This window comes from Equus przewalskii, chromosome 15 (assembly GCF_037783145.1).
Source record: "Equus przewalskii isolate Varuska chromosome 15, EquPr2, whole genome shotgun sequence".
Classification (NCBI taxonomy): domain Eukaryota; kingdom Metazoa; phylum Chordata; class Mammalia; order Perissodactyla; family Equidae; genus Equus; species Equus przewalskii.
Window position 1 is genome coordinate 40,158,030 of NC_091845.1, and position 12,602 is coordinate 40,170,631.

The 12,602-nt window shown below is 39.1% G+C and overlaps 1 protein-coding gene across 1 annotated transcript in view; it reads right to left on the reverse strand.

Moving 5' to 3' along the window:
* The window catches only part of LOC103556041 (uncharacterized), a 134,686-nt gene that overhangs the window by 60,225 nt on the left and 61,859 nt on the right, over positions 1-12,602 (reverse strand). The window lies entirely within an intron of this gene.

Sequence of the window (12,602 nt, forward strand, 5' to 3'; positions counted from 1 at the left end):
TCATCCAGTGTGAGTATGTCTTTCTCTCAGATATGGAGACCAGAAAATATCTGCAGAAATAAAATAGGTGGACAGAGTTGAATATGATGGTGAAATTGTTTAAGGGGAAGAGAGGAGATGAAACTAATGAGCAAAGCAGAAACCTCCACTAACTCAAGTCAGTGGACTGTAATCTGCTCCAACATTACCTGAAACTTCGGAAGCATTCTGTTTATCAAATGCTTCTGATTACAGTCGTCCAATTAAATGGAAATATCCAAACATCAAAACAAAGTTCAGACAGAGTGTTGGGGGAGGCCTTTTTCTTCCAGTTTTATTGGGATATAATTGACATACAACACTGTATAATTTTAAGGTGTACAGCATAATGATTTAACTTACATATATTGTGAAATAACTACCACAATACGTTAACATCCATCACCTCATATAGATATCAAAAGAAAAAACCTTTTTTTCCTTGTGAGGAGAACTCAGGATCTATTCTCTTAACAACTTCATAATGTACTACACAGCCGTGTTAACTATAGTGATCACTGCATCCCTAGTGCTTATTTATCTTCTAACTGGGACTTTGTTTTGTACCTTTTAACAATCTTCATCCAACTCCTCCCCTGCCTCACGGCTGGTAACCACAAATCTGGTCTCTTTCTCTATGAATTAGGGGGTTGTTTGTTTGTTTTTTAGATCTCACATATAAGTGAAATCATACAGTATTTGTCTTTCTTGGTCTGACATTTCATTTAGCGTAATGCCCTCAAGGTCCATCCATGTTGTTGCAAAAGGCAGGATTTCCTTCTTTTTTATGACTGAAAAGTATTCCATTGTACATATATACCACAACTTCTTTATCCATTCATCTATCCATGGACACTTAGGTTGTTTCCATGTCTCAAGTATTGTAACTAATGTTGCTATGAACATGGGGGTACAGATATTTCTTCGACATTGTGTTTTAGTTTCCTTCGGATATATTCCCAGAAGTAGAATTGCTGGATTATATGGTAGTTCTATTTTTAATTTTTGAGGAACCTCCATACTCTTTTCTATAGTGGCTGTGCCAATTTACATTCCTGCCAACAGTGCACAGGAGTTCCCTTTTCTCCACATCCTCGCCAGCATTTGTTATCTCTTGTCTTTTTGATGATAGTCATTCTAACAGGCATGAGGTGATATCTCATTGTGCTTTTGATTTGCATTTCCCTTGTGATTAGTGATGTTGAACATCTTTTCATGTACCTGTTGGCCATTTGTATATCTTCTTTGGAAAAATGTCTATTCAGGTCCTTTGTCCATTTTTAAGTTGGATTATTTGTGATTTTTGCTATTGAGTTGTATGAGTTTTTTTTTTTTTTTTTTACCTGAGGAAGATTTGCCCTGAGCTAACATCTGTGCCAGTCTTCCTCTATTTTTCAGTATGTGGACCAACAGCACAGCATGGCCGCTAACAGAGTGGTGTAGGTCCACACCTGGGAAGTGAACCCAGGCCACTGAAGTGGAGCGCACTGAACTTAAGCACTAGGCCACCAGGGCTGGCCCTTTGTAGAGTTCTTTATATATTTTAGATAATAACCTCTTATCAGATATATGATTTGCAAATATTTTTTTCCCTTTCCATAGGTTGTGTTTTCACTATGTTGATTGTAGGGGAAGGCCTTTTAAGAGAGGTTATTCATGATTCGTTCAGCTAGGATCTCCTCTTCAAACACATCATCCTGGACCACTGCATCCAAAGTAGCCCCTCCCAAAGCACTCTAGACCTCATCTCTCCATCTGATATTCTTCAAGTCATTCACAAGGTTGTAAATTTATGTCTATTAATTGTTCATTACCTATCTTTATTTCACCATTAGAATGTACACTCGTGAACAGGAACCCAACATACAATAGGCTCTCAGTTATTCTTAAATAATTTTTCTATTCTGGAACCCCTGTCTCAACCTCCAATTCCAGGGAAAGATGGAATATACTTTAAACCCAATCAAAATGACATCAGCAGGAATGGCAGAGGACGGACCTCCAAAAACCCAGTCCTCCATAAAAGCAATGAGGACACTGGCAAAAACTGTCAAAATCAATGTTTTCAGATTCTGAAAATTAACCAAAGCCTTGCAAAAGTGCAAGGAGCATTTATTCAAGAAAAATGGCTGAATATTAGTAAGAAGAGCAAGATTAGTGTTGTTTTTAATTTGCCCTATTCCCATTCCCCTCACTCACTCTGCCTTAAAAACCAACAGCCCTGCAACCATGGTGAGAATCAGCACCCGAGTAGCCACTGAAGAGGGAAGAACCTGTTTGGAGTTTCTCTAAGGGATCATTTCCAAAGAGTTATCATTATTTGATCTGTGTGACAGTTCCCTATATACCCTCATTTGCAGGCTTGTCTTTTTTTATTTTGGTGAGGAAGATTCGCCCTGAGCTAACATCTGTGCCAATCTTCCTCTATTTTTTTGTATGTGGGTTGCCGCCATAGCATGGCTGCAGACAAGTGGTATAGGTCTGCACCCAGGAACTGAACCCTGACCGCTGAAGTGGAGCATGCCAAACTTAACCACTAGGCCATGGGGCCAGCCCCTGCAGGCTTGTCTTTTTTTTTTTTTTTTAAGATTTTATTTTTTTTCTTTTTCTCCCCAAACCCCCCCGGTACATAGTTGTATATTCTTTGTTGTGGGTCCTTCTAGCTGTGGCACGTGGGACACCGCCCCAGCGTGGCCCAATGAGCAGCGCCATGTCCGCGCCCAGGACTCGAACCAACGAAACACTGGGCCGCCTGCAGCGGAGTGCGCGAACTTAACCACTCGGCCATGGGGCCAGCCCCTCAGGTTTGTCTTTTTTGACCTGACTAAAACTCTTTCACTGAGAACAGGTCCCCAGCTCTGCCCCTGGGGCATTTGTCAGAAAACAATGAGCCTCATTTAAAAAAATTTGCAACAGCCTTAGGCAATGATAATAGTTGGGGCAAAAAAGAAGTTAACCAAAAAGCATAAAAGAAAAAGCAAAGAATAGGATGTCCAAGGGAGCTTTGAAAATCTCTGGCATATTCCTGGGACTCTAGAAGGCCACAGGCAGAAGCAGGTCTGTGCATGCCTAAGAGACTTTAGAAGACCCTAAGCTTTCACATTGGCTGATATTGAGGCTCTGCATAACAAGAAATTAAATCTATGGCAGGGTTGTAAACTGCCTGCCTGACCATTGGAGTCATGGCTGAAAACACACAGAGTCCCTCAGCAAAGGCTGGTAGATTTATTGTTTCCAAGTATCTGTAGAATGCTACGTCCAATCATTAGATGACCTCTAAACTAATGGAAGAGTTTTTGGTGGTTACCCACAAAAAAGAACACAGACTTTACAGAATTTGCTCATAAAAGTCAGTAAACAAAGAAACAGCAGAGCAACAATAAACACAACACAAACAGCACACAGCATAAACAGCAACAGCAACGAACCATGGAGAGAGATCCGACTTCTAGAGTTAACATATTATATTACTTTAAATATCTAGTTTCAATAGTTATGAAAGTTATGAGACATGCAAACAAATAAGAAAGAATAGCCCTATACCAAAAAAAATTGTTGAATAGAAATTGTTGCTGAGAAAGCCCAGATGTTGGAGTTACTAGACAAAGACTTTAAATCAGCCATTTAACATATATCCAAAGAGACAAAGCAAACTAGGCCACATAACCAAAGGAAAGCATGAGAATGACATGTGAACAAATAGAGAACATCAATAAAGAGATAAAAATTATTTTTTAAAAAAAGAACAAAATAGAACTTCTGGACGTGAAAAGTACAACTGAAACGACAGATTTACTAGTGGCACTCAAATTAGAGTTGCACAGGCAGAAGAAAGAATCACTCAACTTGAAGATAAGTCAACTGATATTGTCCAGTCTGAGGAACAGAAAGAAAAATAATGAAAAAAAAAGGAACAGAGCCTCAGAAACCTGTGGGACATATGCATACCAACACAAAGACAATGGCAGTCCAAGAAGAAGAGAGATAGAAAGGGACAGAAATAATATTTGAATAAATAATGGTTGAAAACTTCCAAAATTTGATGAAAAACATTAATCTACACCTCTTAGAAGCTCAGTAAACTCCAAATAGAACAAACTTGAAGGGATTCATACCTATACACATCATAATTGAGAGCCAAAGACAAAAAGAGAATCTTCAAAGCAGCAAGAGATAAGTGAATCATCAAACACAAGTCATCTTCAGTAAGATTATCTGCTGATTTCTGATCAGAAATCATGGAGGCCAGAAGGCAGTGGGATGACATATTCAAAATGTTGAAAGAAAAACACTATCAACCAGTAATTCTATATCCATCAAAATTATCCTTCAAAAATGAAAGAGAAATTAAGACATTCCAAGATAAACAAAAACTGAGAATTTGTCACCCTATAAGAAATACTAAAGTGTGTCCTTCAGGCTGAAATGAAAGGACACTCGAATCCATATGAAGAAATAAAGAGAACTGGTAAAGGTAACTATATAGGAAAACATAAAAGACAGTGTAAATTATTCTTTGTTTTAAAATATTTTTTTCTCCTATCTGATTAAAAAGATAACTGTATAAGCATTAACTATAAACCTGTATTGATGGGCATATGGTGCATAAAGATGAAATTTGTATGAAGATAACATCACAGAGGAGGAGGTGGATGAAGCTATACAGAAGCAAAGCTTTGTGGAGTATTGATATTAAGTTGGTTTAACAAGAACTAGATTGTTATAGATTAAGATATTAATTGTAATCCCCAGGGCAACCACTAAGAAAATAACTCAAACATATAGTAAAAGAAACGACAAGGGAATTAAAATTGTAAAGTCAAAAATAACACAGAAGAGAAGCTGGCCCCCTGCCAGAGAAGTTAAGTTCATGTGCTCCACTTCGGCAGCCCAGGGCTTCACTGGTTCGGATCCTGGGTGCGGACATGGCACCTCTCGTCAGGCCACGTTGAGGTGGCATCCCAAACGCCACAACTGGAAGGACCCACAACTAAAATATACAACTATGTACTGGGGGGGTTTGGGGAGAAAAAGCAGGAAAAAGAAAAAGAAGATTGAGAACAGTTGTTAGCTCAGATGACAATCTGTAAAAAAAAAAACACATAAGAGAAGGCAATAGAATGATAGAGCAGAAAAAAAAAACATAAGACGGAAAACAAATAGCAAAATGGCAGAGGAAAATCCTAGCTTAGCCATAATTACATAAATGGATGAAACACTACAATCCAAAACAGGTTGCAGAGTGGATAAAAACACGATCTGATTAGATGCTGTCTACAAAAAACACTTTGGATTCTAAGACAAATAGGTTGAAAGTAAAAGGATGAAAAAGATGCACCATGCAAACAGTAACCGAAAGAAACCTGGAGTGGCTATACGAAGATCAAACAAAATAAAACTTAAAACAGAAGTTGTTACTAGAGACAAAGAAGGATATTTTATAATGACCAAAGAGTCAGTCCATCAGAAGACATGTAAGTATAGCCATTTATGCAACTAAAAACAGAGCCCAAGAGACATGAAGCAAAAACTGAGAGAATTATAGAGGGAAATAGACAATTCCACAGTAAGAGTTGGGAGATTTCAACATCCTGTTTCCAATAATGGCTAGAACAACTAGGCAGAAATCGAAAGTAGAACGGACGTGAAGAATTATACCTCTCCAGACACAGCAGACCTAACCAGATATCCATAGAACGCTCTGTCCAACAACATCAGGAGACACGTATTTCTCAAGTGCACGTGAAATATTCTCCAGGACAGACCGTATCCTGGACCATTAACAACGTTCAATGAATTTAAAATGATTGAAATCATACCAAGTATGCTCTCTGACCACAATGGACTGAAATTAGAAATCAGTAGCAGAAGGAAACTTGGGATATTCACAAATAAGTAACAGGCACTCTTATACATTGTTGGTGGGGATGTAAACTGGCACAACCCTTCAGAGGGGAAATTTAGCAAATACCTAACAAAACCGTGTATATACTTTCCTTTTAAGCCGGTAATCCCACTCCTAGGAATCTGCTACTCTGAAGACAAACTTCTATGCAAAAATATATACACACAAGGTTATTCACAGCAGCATTGTTTGTTATTGCAAAATATTGAAAACAACCTAAATGCTCACACATGGGAGAATGGTTAAATACGCTAAAGTACATCATGCAACGGAGAACTGTACAGCTGTAAAGGAGGATGAGAAAGGTCTCTGTGAGCTGATATGGAGTGTTTTCCAGGGCCTACTGTAAGTGAAGAAAGCAAAATGCCAAAGAGTGTCTATAGTATGCTACCATTCACGTAAGGAAGAAAGGGTGAAAGAAAATACTCCTGCATCTGCTCATTTGTGCAAAGGAAATACAGCAAGTGTAAACCAGAAACTAAAGAGATTGGCTACCTATAGGGAGTAGGTGGGGAAAAGGGGGAAAGAAATGAGGAATGGGAACAGGATGGTAGAGGTGAGGAGGGAGCAGCCCTTCTCTGAGCAACTTTTGGTACAACTCTCTTAAAACCACAGTAATGTTTCACATATACAAAAAATGAACAATTAAAACCAACCAGGATGTGGGAGTGGGGGGGGGGACCCAAAATGGAGTACAAACACTAACAAAGGCACCTACCTGTATCATAAATAAATAACAGAACCACCTAGGTAACTTTGGAGAACAGTATCCTGACGGGCTACTGTGAGGCTAAAGACAAAGAGAACCCTACATAAATGCTGCAATCCAGTTGGTGACTGTCTTTCTCACAGGGGTACATGTTAGCAATTCTGAAACTCTATGCTACAATTGAGCAAACAAGTAGATACATTGTTGACAGTAAGAACTGGGTTTCTTGCTGTTGTAGAGAAATATTAAAGCAAGGAGAGAGAGAAGACTAAAATGAATATATATATTATGATTTTTAGTATATATACACATAGATACAGAAATATACACGCCTATACGTCTGCTTTAGTATAAACACGTATTTTCTAGCTCTGTCTTTTGAGAGGGCATATGTATTAGTCTGCTCAGGCTGTCATCACAAAATACCACAGACTGGGTGGTTTAAACAACAGAAATTTATTTATTTATTTACTTATTTATTTTTAAGATTGGCGTTTGAGCTAACCTCTGTTGCCAATCTTCCTCTTTTCTTCTTTTTCCTTCTTCTCCCCAAAGCCCGCCAGTATGTAGTTGTAGATTCTAGTTGTAACTCCCTCTGGTTGTGCTCTGTGGGACGCCGCCTCAGCATGGCCTGATGAGCGAGCGGTGCTAGGTCCATGCCCCGGATCCGAACCTGGGAAACCCCGGGCCACTGAGGTGGAGCACACAAACTTAACCACTTGGCCACCGGGCCGGCCCCAGAAATTTATTTTTCACAGTTCTGAAGGCTGGAAGTCTAAGATGAAGGTGTCAGCAGGGTTGGTTTCTGTCAGGCCTCTCTCCTTGGCTAGTAGATGGCTGCCTCCTCACTTCTTCTATGGACACCAGTCCTACTGAATTAGAGTTCCACCCTTATGAGCTTGTTTAACCTTAATTACTTCCTTAAAGGTCCTATGTCCAAATACAGGTATGCTGGCGATAAGGGCTTCAACATATGAAGTTTAGAGGGACACAAGTCAGTCCATAACACGTGAAACAAACGTCCCAAGGCAAGTTGCAAAAGAAGAAATCACTTGTCCCGTACTGCTCTTTTGGATTGAATTATAATTCTCTAGGATGGGGCCTCTAGAGGGGTCATTGCCTAAGGCGGAGGAAGTGAAGACTGTGATCTGTTTCTCTCAGAGTGGATAACTCTCCCTGACTCTCTTTGCAGCTCCAGTCACTCCCACGTCTGCTGCACATCTGCCCTTAAAATTTAATCCTCATCTCAAACTGTTATGTCCCCCAAGACTGGACATCTCCCTCAACAATCATCTCCTGAAATCCCTGTTCCTATTGGGGAAGCGACCATTTTCTTCTCACTCACACTTGAAATTTCAATAGGAAATAACCTCTGACCTGTCTGTGAGCATCCTTCTTGAACTGCCATTTAGACGGCTTTCACTCTTTACAAGTTATGGATAATCTTATCTCCTCAACAAGACTATAAATTCCTTCATAGCTTAAATATGTTTATTACTCATGAGCATCCAGCAGAGGGCCTTACCAAGTGCTGAAAATCAGGAAATACTGATGAAATGAAAGGAAATTTTTTTTTAATTTTTATTGAGATTATGATAGTTTACAACCTTGTGAAATTTCAGTTGTACATTATTGTTTGTCAGTCATGTTGTAGGTGCACCACTTCACCCTTTGTGCCCACTCCCACCCCCCTTAAATTTTTAATATGAATTGATTAAGAATTACAAGAGTATTTTATCAATGAAGGAAATGTGTAAAAAAAAGACATTTCAAATCATCAAGAGTTCTTATGAAAAAATATGGTTTTTAGATTGGAGAAACATATGCATGTTGAAGCCCAAAAATAAACAGGAGCTAGAAAGAATTGGGTCTGGAGTATCAGTGGAAAGTTTATCTTTAGAGATGAAAATGGAAGGACAGGGAAGAAGATTGCTGTGAAGGGCAGAGGAAGACACTGCTACAGCTCCAGCAGAGGCAGAATTCCCTTGCTATTCGGATACTTGTGATCTTCCCAATGAACAGTTTGAAGTTTCCTCTCTGACCACCTGGGCTGTTGCTATCTTACCTATGATGGTTTTCTCCACCATAATCTTCCCCTCAACACTGCATGTAATGTTTTTTCTAAGCCGTGCGTGATCTCCTTATTGGAACAAGGGAAGTAGTCCTGGATGGAAGGGAGAAAAGTTAGAGAGTCCAGTTTTAGGGAAAAACAAGTAACCATGCTGTGTCTGACTCAGAATTCAGACAGCATCATATGACAGTTGGGAAGAAGGAACATCCTAGAAGCTCTAGAGGAGACTACTGCTCAAAGAGTTGACCACCAACCACTTACATCATAATGATCTACGGAAGCCTGATAAGAATCCAGATCCCTGGACCTCACCTGAGAGAGTAGAGTTTTCACATACCCCTTGTTCAACTTCCCCCAGTGTTGACATCCTACATAACCTTAGTAAGATGATCAGAACTACGAAATTAACATTGGTAAATACTATCAACTAAAATAAAGACCTCTTTCAAACTTCACCAGTTTTTTCCACTAATGTCCTTTTTTTACTCTAAGATCCCATTCAGGATCCCACATTACAATTAGTTGTTATTTCTCCCTGATCTCCTCCAGTCTGCAACAGTTCCTCAATCTGCCTTGACCTTGTCACCTTCTAAGAGTATTGAACATTTAGTTTTTGTTAATGTCTATTTTTGGAAAGAATATTTTCTACTTCCGTCCTTTTTTCCACATTCATTAATTGGAATTTTACTATAAAGCTGTTACTTTTCCTCCATCTACTTATTTGCTTATTTATTCATATAAGTATGGACTCATGTATATTTATTTTATTCTATGTATTATAATCCAGGTATTTTCATTATTTACTTTGTTATTTAAATAATTACAGCTATGGCCATTAGGAGTTTCTTCAGTATGGCACCTTGTTTTTTGTCCCTGTCTTTTGTTCACCACTTTCTTACTTTCTGATTACATGAGACAGTCAAGAGTCATCTTGTATTTCCCTGCTCCAGCCCTAGAATCAACCATTTCACCAAGGAGCCATGGTTCCTTTTACTAGAGAATGGTGTTTAGAAGCCAATATCTGGCTTCTAGGCATGCACATTACTACTGGGGTGTTGCTATGCATAGGCTGTTATGGACTGACCTTTGTCCCCCTAAAATTCATATGTTGAAGCCCTAATCTAATCCCCAGCGTACCTATATTTGGACATAGGACCTTTAAGGAAGGAAGTAAGGTTAAACAAGCTCATAAGGGTGGAACTCTAATTCAGTAGAACTGGTGTCCTTATAAGAAGTGAGGAGGCAGCCATCTACTAGCCAAGGAGAGGGGCCTGACAGAAACCAATCCTGCTGACACCTTGGTCTTAGATTTCCAGCCTTCAGAACTATAAAAAAAAAATTTCTGTTGTTTAAACCACCCAGTCTGTGGTATTTTGTGATGACAGCCTGAGTAGACTAATACACAGGCCCTCTCAAAAGACAGAGCTAGGGTCCGGCCCCATGACTGAGTGGTTAAGTTCCTGCACTCCACTTTAGCGGCCCAGGGTTTCGCTGGTTTGAATCCTGGGTGTGGACATGGCACTGCTCATCAAGCCATGCTGAGGCAGCGTCCCACATGCCACAACTAGAAGGACCCACAACTAAAATATACAACTATGTACTGGGGGGCTTTGGGAGAAAAAGGAAAAATAAAATCTTTAAAAAAAAAAGCTAGAACATACATGTGTGTGTACTAAAGCAGACGTACAGGCATGTATATTTCTGTATCTATGTGTATATATACTAAAAATCATAATATATATATATTCATTTTAGTCTTCCCTCTCTCCTTGCTTTAACATTTCTCTACAACAGCAAGAAACCCAGTTCTTACTGTCAACAATGTATCTACTTGTTTGCTCAATTGTAGCATAGAGTTTCAGAATTGCTAACATGTACCCCTGTGAGAAAGACAGTCACCAACTGGATTGCAGCATTTATGTAGGGTTCTCTTTGTCTTTAGCCTCACAGTAGCCCGTCAGGATACTGTTCTCCAAAGTTACCTAGGTGGTTCTGTTATTTATTTATGATACAGGTAGGTGCCTTTGTTAGTGTTTGTACTCCATTTTGGGTCCCCCCCCCCACTCCCACATCCTGGTTGGTTTTAATTGTTCATTTTTTGTATATGTGAAACATTACTGTGGTTTTAAGAGAGTTGTACCAAAAGTTGCTCAGAGAAGGGCTGCTCCCTCCTCACCTCTACCATCCTGTTCCCATTCCTCATTTCTTTCCCCCTTTTCCCCACCTACTCCCTATAGGTAGCCAATCTCTTTAGTTTCTGGTTTACACTTGCTGTATTTCCTTTGCACAAATGAGCAGATGCAGGAGTATTTTCTTTCACCCTTTCTTCCTTACGTGAATGGTAGCATACTATAGACACTCTTTGGCATTTTGCTTTCTTCACTTACAGTAGGCCCTGGAAAACACTCCATATCAGCTCACAGAGACCTTTCTCATCCTCCTTTACAGCTGTACAGTTCTCCGTTGCATGATGTACTTTAGCGTATTTAACCATTCTCCCATGTGTGAGCATTTAGGTTGTTTTCAATATTTTGCAATAACAAACAATGCTGCTGTGAATAACCTTGTGTGTATATATTTTTGCATAGAAGTTTGTCTTCAGAGTAGCAGATTCCTAGGAGTGGGATTACCGGCTTAAAAGGAAAGTATATACACGGTTTTGTTAGGTATTTGCTAAATTTCCCCTCTGAAGGGTTGTGCCAGTTTACATCCCCACCAACAATGTATAAGAGTGCCTGTTACTTATTTGTGAATATCCCAAGTTTCCTTCTGCTACTGATTTCTAATTTCAGTCCATTGTGGTCAGAGAGCATACTTGGTATGATTTCAATCATTTTAAATTCATTGAACGTTGTTAATGGTCCAGGATACGGTCTGTCCTGGAGAATATTTCACGTGCACTTGAGAAATACGTGTCTCCTGATGTTGTTGGACAGAGCGTTCTATGGATATCTGGTTAGGTCTGCTGTGTCTGGAGAGGTATAATTCTTCACGTCCGTTCTACTTTCGATTTCTGCCTAGTTGTTCTAGCCATTATTGGAAACAGGATGTTGAAATCTCCCAACTCTTACTGTGGAATTGTCTATTTCCCTCTATAATTCTCTCAGTTTTTGCTTCATGTCTCTTGGGCTCTGTTTTTAGTTGCATAAATGGCTATACTTACATGTCTTCTGATGGACTGACTCTTTGGTCATTATAAAATATCCTTCTTTGTCTCTAGTAACAACTTCTGTTTTAAGTTTTATTTTGTTTGATCTTCGTATAGCCACTCCAGGTTTCTTTCGGTTACTGTTTGCATGGTGCATCTTTTTCATCCTTTTACTTTCAACCTATTTGTCTTAGAATCCAAAGTGTTTTTTGTAGACAGCATCTAATCAGATCGTGTTTTTATCCACTCTGCAACCTGTTTCGGATTGTAGTGTTTCATCCATTTATGTAATTATGGCTAAGCTAGGATTTTCCTCTGCCATTTTGCTATTTGTTTTCCGTCTTACGTTTTTTTTTTTTCTGCTCTATCATTCCATTGCCTTTTCTTATGTGTTATTTTTGAGTTTACAATTTTAATTCCCTTGTCATTTCTCTTACTATATGTTTATTTTTTTAGTGGTTGCCCTGGGGAGACGGAGGCTTAGAGCATTAATTTTTCAGCCTTTCTCCTCTTCTAAAATATTTAAGATTTCACCAGCAACCTTCAAATAAAAAATTATACCTAAGCACAATGTATATACACAATTCACATAAATGTATTGGTAGAGTACCACCTGCTTGGTACTGTTCTAAGTGTTTAGTACATGTTTTCTATTACTACTGTTAACTTTCCTTTGTTTCCTAATGTCTTGGCACCCTGGCCACGGGGAGGGAGTTGAGAATGGGAGAGAGAGTAGATTGTGGGATTCCAT